This window comes from Canis lupus, chromosome 13 (genome assembly GCF_011100685.1).
Source record: "Canis lupus familiaris isolate Mischka breed German Shepherd chromosome 13, alternate assembly UU_Cfam_GSD_1.0, whole genome shotgun sequence".
Lineage (NCBI taxonomy): Eukaryota > Metazoa > Chordata > Mammalia > Carnivora > Canidae > Canis > Canis lupus.
In genome coordinates, this window is record NC_049234.1 from 2,310,241 (window position 1) to 2,318,404 (window position 8,164).

The following is an 8,164-nucleotide window of genomic DNA, read 5'->3' on the forward strand; positions in this document are numbered from 1 at the left end:
TCATTGCCAGCATCACCTGGAGCACTTGTTAAAACAGATTCCTGGGTTCCATCTCAGACTTACAGAATCATCATCTGTGAGGTTGGGGTCCAGGAATCTAGTTTTTAACAAACTCTCCAGGTAATTCATACCACACATTTGAGACCTACAGCTTAAGTGCTTCAGCCATTATGATAATATCCCAACTTTAAGCAGTTTTCTTCCACAGGATCTCTCATCAGTCTCTTTAGGAAGGAAGGGCATCTCATTCCTCTTCATGAGACCCATTCAATTACCTACAGTCTTGTTCATTCTCCCTCCCACCCATTATCAGAAGTGATATCTCCTTTAACCTTCTCTTGATGGAGACTGGATCTTAGGTCACCATTACTCATTGCTTATTCTAGTCTTTCTTAATTACCTTCACTATTTGATTCATGAGTTAGCCTACCCTGAGTTGGTTACCTGGGCTAGAAATCCCCAAAGCCCCCTAAAACTAGAGATGATTAGACTCATTCCATATTGGACAGGGTGGTTTGGTTGACAGGGTCCACAGTTGTGGGTAGCACTGGAAGCAGGATGTCAGTGGGTGATAAGCAAGGACTTAGAATGACCATATGTCCTAATTTGGGGAGTCCTGGATTATACGTGTTGTGGGACTTTATTAATAGCGCCCCTTTCACTCTCAAAAGGTCCTGGGTTAGACACAGTATATCATCAGCCTGGTAATGAGCCTCACATCAATACCAACAGTTCAACCCTTTAGCCCTTGGACTGTGTCAGCCCACCCCCTTCCTACCCTCCCAGTCTCCAATCCCATGCCACAGCTCCTTCCTTTCAGATTTCCTTAATGAATTTATTTTGATGTAATACTTAGGACTTACATCAAGGGCTTTATAAGAAAGCACCATGAAAATTGTTGCTGTATTTACTCTCTCTGACAGTATCTGGAAAATGTTTTTCTTTGGTTTTAGCACCTGGTATAGTTGTTTTCTCCTTGTTTCCCTTGTTTATTAACCTCAATTGTTTTGTCTTCTGGATACCTAATTGTGGAACCGACAGTATTTCTCTTGGCTATGAGGAAGTTTAGAGCTGTATATGTGGCCTCCTTCTGGCCTATATATAAGATTGAACAGGATACACTTTACCTACTTAAGTGAAGAGTGACTGTTGCCATTTCTTCACTAACTTCAGAGTTAATTTCTCTGGTGCTATGTTATGTGTATCTATCTGTAACTTGCCTCTTAACCTTTTTGAAACAAGGCAGGTATAAAAAAATGTGTATGAACACATACCCACAAACAAACTGGTACTGACTGCTAGTTATGTAACTGAAAGGGATTATTTTAAAATGTATACAATGAATAATTTCCTCACTTCAAAATATAGTACTAACAAAATGAATAGCATTTAAGTAATGCTGGATTTAGCATTCTTCAACTACCTCATTATCTAGAAAGTGAAAAGATTCAAACAAAAGCAAGCAAACAAACATAGATTATTTTTCAAGCTGTAATATTTTTAAATATGACCTAGAACCTTATACCAAATAATGGAATGAGGAACACTCACTGCAGAAACCTAATTAGATAGCATGCAGGGGTCGTTATCTTCGTAATGAAATCCTATGCTGTTGGACATGATGAAAGGGAGAGGAAGGGGGCAGGTCAGGGAATCAGATTTGAGAATGTGCAGTCTAGTTAATAATGATGACCCATGAGAAGTCATCTTTGGCCAGATGTGGCCTGTAACAGTCTCCAGACAATTATTCTTACTGTTGGCCTCAATGATATTGCAGGAGTCAAGGGAGGGGAAGGCCAGCTCCCTGTGGTTTTCAGATAACATAAAGTCACATGAAGAAATTCACCTTAATGAAATTACTGAGAAATACATTGTACAACTAGTTTATTTGCGGGGTTGCACTGAGACTTATGAGACTCAAAACTAGATATTCTATGGAAAGTATACTGAGTTATTTTATGGATAAATTGGGCATCTAGTTAAATCTGCTTCAAAAAAATGTCACCCTAAATTTACGGAGATCATGCTGAATGAACAGTTTCTGCCCCTTATCACCATGAATATACCCATCTATCTTTCTTAAAACACAAAACCTTCAGAAAATAAGGGAACAAACCCTTGTAGCTCCTGAAAGAACAAATGTTAACAATTTTTTCATATTTGTATTATTTTTAAAAGCAAAAGAAATGAAGCATTATAGAGTTGAAACCTCCTTTGTACCTCCCACTCCCCAGTCCCATTTCTCTCCTCCCGAGGTAACTGTTATACTGAAAGTTTTACTCTTCTGGTTCATATATTTAGCCTTTTATGATATAAGTACATATTTGCAAATAACATATTTTGTTGTTTCGTGTTCTAAACATAGTTTTTACTAAACAACATTTTTACATAAATGATACTGTACCAATGTATCATTCTACTGCAGCCTCCTTTTTTACTCAGCATTGTTGTCAAGATCTACCCATGTTGATACATGGAAATCTAGTTTATTCATTTTAACTGCCATATAAATGAGCTTTCTTATATATATCTCTTTTTGCACACATGGGAGAGTTTCTCTAGAGTAAATACCTAGAAGCAGAATTGCTGAAGATACTTGTTTAAAACTTGAGAAATACTGGAACTTGTCTTGTGGCTGTCCTTTAATTATACCTGTAGGTGTTAGTATTCAGTGGGTGAAAAAAAAATACACATGTGTATTTGGATTCTTAGAGCTATTCCAGTAAAAGATCTAAAATTACTAATAGAAAGAGATGAACGTCCATAAATCAAGGTCCCTGTATGCCTGTCTCCTCATCTTCATAATGAGGGTCATAAAAGTGCCACCTTCTTAGAGTTTCTGTGAGATTTAGACAAAGTAAATAAGCACCTGGCACTTAGTAATAGCTCAGTAAAATGAGCTATTATCAATAGTGTTATTTTAAGATGAGTGGATATTGGATCCAGCGGCTTTAAGTGTGTCAAGTTGTGTTTAATATTTTTGGCAGAGCCTCTCACTGAAAAGTTAGAAGATACAAAACATTTAAGGAGGGAGAAAACAGTGGGAAAGGCAAGTAGGCACAAATTAACCCCTGCTGGCAGTGGACAGCCTATTTTTGCAGGTGCCATCCTACTCCCTCCCCTTTTTTTGCTGTCCATTCTGTTCAATAGTATTGTCACTTTAGCTCCATGTATGCTAGTCAGGAAACTCATCAGCAATTACCAAAATCTGTTCATAGTATGGTTCTGATTTTAAACATCTCATCTACCTTTGCCAGGGGAATCCCATCAGAAATGTGTGAGAAGACATATTTAAACAGTCATTTCCTGGCAAATGTGGTCAGAATCCAAAATGACTAATTAGAAGTCTGTGTGATGTAAAAAGGTGGACAAGAGATGACATGTAGTGCCTTGAATACATCAACTGATATTTGGGGCTGAGGGGAGAATTTGTTACCTTGCTGAAATTCATACTTGGGAGTTGTGTGGTTTTTTTGGCTTTTTTTTTTTTTTTTTTTTTTAAATAAGACAACACACCACAGTTTGAAGCCAAAATGACTGTGCCACGCCAACATTCCTATCAGTGATCAAAAAGAATAAGATTTTTAAACAGTTGAATAACTAAGCAAGGGAGAAAATGTCTGAAGTCTCAGGGCTAGTAATCTTTTTCCAATTTCAAATTGTTTTTAGGGGTTTTATATCCTGTGATAAAATTTAAACCTTTAAACAATATATCTCAAGGACTTAAGGGGAAAACTGAATAATTACTACAATACTGTTATTTTGAGATGGTTTTGTTCAAATAAAGATCCCTACATGCTAAAGTTGTATTATAATTGATTTTTTACCAAGAATACGAGAGTGCCCAATCCAGATTTTGTACAATGCTGGTTTTGTACATCACAGGAACTCTTTTAAATGATCTTTGTATTTCAGTGTTGAATAGAAGAGAAACAATTTGGGAGTAAGTATTTGAGGATTTAGAAACAATACTTGAGACATCATTCTATTTTCAGAAGGACAAATCTGCAGCACAATCAAATTCAAGGACAGATGACTAAAGTAGATGGTCAGTTGCCAAGAAGTATTTCTTTTGTTTCCACCTTACTATTTTACTGATTTATAGACCCAATAGGAAAACAAGTGTAGTTTTTCTTTTTCTTTAAAATGAACAATGGATTCCCTTGAAATATTACATTTAGAAGACTTGCACAGGAAGTCTGGAGGAGAGAGGACATTCCTTTCATTCTCTTGTCCTTCCAGGCCCACTCCCATGTCACTCCTATCTAACCATGAGCACTGTTTTCCTTTAATTAGGCTTCTAATGTACCTTTGCACTGATTTTTCACAAGTGAAGAATTTCCAACCTGAGAAACCTAAATATATGAATATATGTATTTGCATAATGCCATAAAAATTTTTAAACAAATACAATAGAAAGAACCTTGTAAAATGACATTTCAAAGAGGTGATAAGAAAACTAATTCAAAATACTCATATTTTGAATGGAAAATCCTAGAAAAGAAAATATGTTTGCTATCAAAACAGAGAACTTAAAACTAGAGGGTCTTAGCAGTGGGTTTGATTTTCAGGTCTCCCAAAGAAGCAAACACACAATCATTCTGGATTTTGATTTCCTATATGCTATTTGCTTATTTGTCTCTCTGTTTGCTTGACAAGTTCCATGGTTTTGTTTTTTTTGTTTTGTTTTGCTTTGTTTTTAAGATTTTATTTATTTATTAGAGAGAGAGAGAGAGACTGAGAGAGAGAGGGGCAGAGACACAGGCAGAGGGAGAAGCAAGCTCCATGCAGGGAACCAGACGTGGGACTCGATCCCGGGTCTCCAGGATCACGCCCTGGGCTGAAGGCAGCGCTAAACCACTAAGCCACCAGGGCTGCCTGTTCCATGGTCTTTGATTCTGGTCAAAATGTGTCATCTCTAGACCATTTCCTTTCAGTAACCCTCTGGACAAGATGCCTATACCCAGGAATTTGGTTCTACTTTGCTGCCCTCAGCAGCTCCAAATCTCCAGCCTGTCTCCGGGGTCCCCAAGCCCAGTGTTTACCAGATCTTGTCTCCATCCTACAGCACAGAAGATAGAACATAACTAACTGACAGATTTTTCCAATTGTTGTGATCAACCCCAATATCGCAGAAAATATCTGTGGCTGTTTATGATGGTGTATTTGTGAGTATTATATACACATATGCAAGTGTTTATATATATATATATATATATATATATATATATATATATATATATATAATGATACAGAGAGAAAAGTTAGGATAGCTCATAATTAAAAATTTTTTTCTGAGCACCCTGGTTTTCCCAAGGCTTTATTTGGGGTGACCTGGGGACAGGGAGGTTCTGCATCTAATAGAGGGTATTGGACCTTTTGGTGGTGATGTTGGCTTGTACTGGTGATGCAGGACCTGGTGAGGCAGCAAGAACTTGATCTTGGAGTCCTAGAACTGCTTGACTGCTGGTAGGCAGCACTTGCTGATGCAGTCTCTTTCATTTTCATGATCTGGATTGAGTGGGCCTAGTGTGGTGCCAGTGCACACATCTCAGCAGCACTGGGTGACAGCGCCTGCAGTGGTCAGCTCCCAGTCTGTGTTGTACGAGTCCCTGTGGGAGTCATAGCGCAGCGGGATGCTGACCTTCTTAACTCACAAGGGAGATTTCTCCAATCCCTGTCCAAGGTTGACAATTTCCCCCTGAAGACTTCATCAGCTGAGACACAAAGTGCCAGAAGCAGGATGTGATGACAAAATATTAGGTGCAAAGATTTGCATTCGATAGAGGGTCAAAGTGTGGGATTTGGAGTGGGCAGACAGCTCCCCAATGCCTTGTGTGTGCCCGAGGCCTTCAGGGAGCTCTCTCTGCTCTCCATGCCACCCAAGGAAGGACTAGAATAGCTCATAATTTTAATAGACATGACACATGTCAATCATGTCTTTAATTTCCTTTCTTCTTTCCTCCCTTTTTTAGTTCATGTGATTAACATATGGAGTGACAGACATTCATTGCCAGAAGAACAGATAAAGAAAATGTGGCATATATATAAATACAATGGAATATTACTTAGCCATCCAAAAGAATGAAATCTTGCTATTTGCAATGACGTGTGGATGGAACTAGAGGATATTATGCAAAGTGAAATAAGTCAATCAGAAAAAGACAAATATCATATGATTTCACTCATATGTGGAGTTTAAGAAACAAAACTGATGGGCAGCCTGGGTGGCTCAGCGGTTTAGTGCTGCTTTCAGCCCAGGACATGATCCTGGAGACCCAGAATCGAGTCCCATGTCAGCCTCCCTGCATGGAGCCTGCTTCTCCTCCCTCTGCCTGTGTCTCTGCCTCTCTCTTTCTCTGTGTCTCTCATGAATAAATAAATAAAATCTTAAAAAAAAAAGAAACAAAACTGATGAGGATAGGAGAAGAGAAGGAAAGAAAGTAAGACAGAGAGGGAAACAAACCATAAGAGACTCTTAGCTATAGGGAAACAAACTGAGGGCCACTGGAGGAGTGATGGTGAGGAGATTAGCTAAGTAGGTGATGGGCATTAAGGAGGACACTTGATGGATGAGCACTGGGTGTTATATGCAACTGATGAATCTCTAAATTCCACCTCTGAAACTAATAATACACTATATATTAATTAAATTGAATTTATATAAAATTTTTTTTAAAAAAAACACCTTACTGGGTGATGAGGGAAAACAAATCAGACACAGTCCATGTCTAAACACTCACAGAAGTGAGAGTAAAACTTTGAGTTGGATGCTTACTTAGCCTGTGACAATTATATGCTACACTGTTTTTTTTACAAGGGCTCACTGCCTAAAGCCCTCAGAAGTGCTTGTAATCATGTGACCTTGACAGTCTATTGCTGCTTCCAGTAGGTCTTCATCTCTGATCCCATTTCCAACCTGGCTTCCATCACTCTTGCATGCATATTGAACCCTCTCATTCTTTTTCCATCCCACTCTCTTGGTCACACCAATTCCAATCTGTCTGCTTTTCCATTCTTGCTACTGAACTCTGCATACCAGCTAACCTCAAATTTGCAACCCCATTGTTGATTTCTTACTGATTTCTAACATAGCTATTCCCAGAATTTCCTGTCCTTCTAAGTTCTTAAAGTCCTTGCTCTCTCATTCATTTTATTCAAAAAATACAAATTGAGAATCAACAATATGCCACCTGCTGTGCTAGACAATGGGCAGTAAGGTAGAAGACAAAACAGATCCAATCTCTGCCCTGACAGATCCATTTAGTGAGGGAAACAAAGATAGCTTCCCACCCATTCATTCTGCTTTGCTGGAAACATTTCAGTCCTTTGGGGGGCATCAACCTCTTTGTCTTCCCTTTCTCTATATCATCCCTGTCTGCTGCTTCTTTGTTTCTATCTTTCCTCTTATTTCAGAGGAAGAGCCAATCTTATTTACTCATTCCCTTTTCCCCTCTTACAACACCTTACTCCTTATGGTTTTTAATACTTTTTATTCTGAAGTAAATGATATTATATTAAATCCTTTAGACAGTCTGTATTAAATACAAAGCTATATTTTTATTTTCTCTGATGAAAGGAATGCTGAGTACATTTGTTAATATCTTCAAATTCAGAATTGGCAGTTTCTTTGAGTGCTATCTTATGTTTTTTTCTTCTTGAAATCTGTGTTCTGTCCCAAGATAATCAACATAGGAGCCAGTAACATTCTTGGATCTGGTCTAAACATTCTAATGAATAGTTCCTCAGGAGATATGTCAGGATCCCTTCTTTTTAAATGATTTTATTTGGATTGCCTTCCAGGTACTTTCTATTTTGCTACAAAAAAAGCCCCACCCACATAGGCTTGGTTTTTCAGTTTTTAATCTTAGATTGGCTAACAAATACAAGAAAAATTATTTTCCCTTTCTTATCCACTAATTTTGGATTCGTAGGAAAAGTATTTCAGTATTTAGGAATTCATATAAAAATTTCCTGTTAGATTTAGTAATTACTTCTCATACACTGTTTACTACATCAATTCATGAAAACCTCTCTCCTGTAGGTGATGTCACTCACTACTTTACTGTGATCATAACCTGGAAAATCCTGAGTGTACAGTCTTTCAATTCCAATGCCTTATTTTTTCAGAGAGAGGGTGTCAAAGATTTCTCCTTAGGAAAAT

The 8,164-nt window shown here is 37.9% G+C and overlaps 1 pseudogene; it reads right to left on the reverse strand.

Annotated features, from left to right (window-relative positions):
- Positions 1 to 5,357: 5,357 nt before the first annotated feature.
- LOC111098645 lies at positions 5,358 to 5,877 on the reverse strand (annotated as a pseudogene).
- Between the last annotated feature and the right edge of the window lie 2,287 nt (positions 5,878 to 8,164).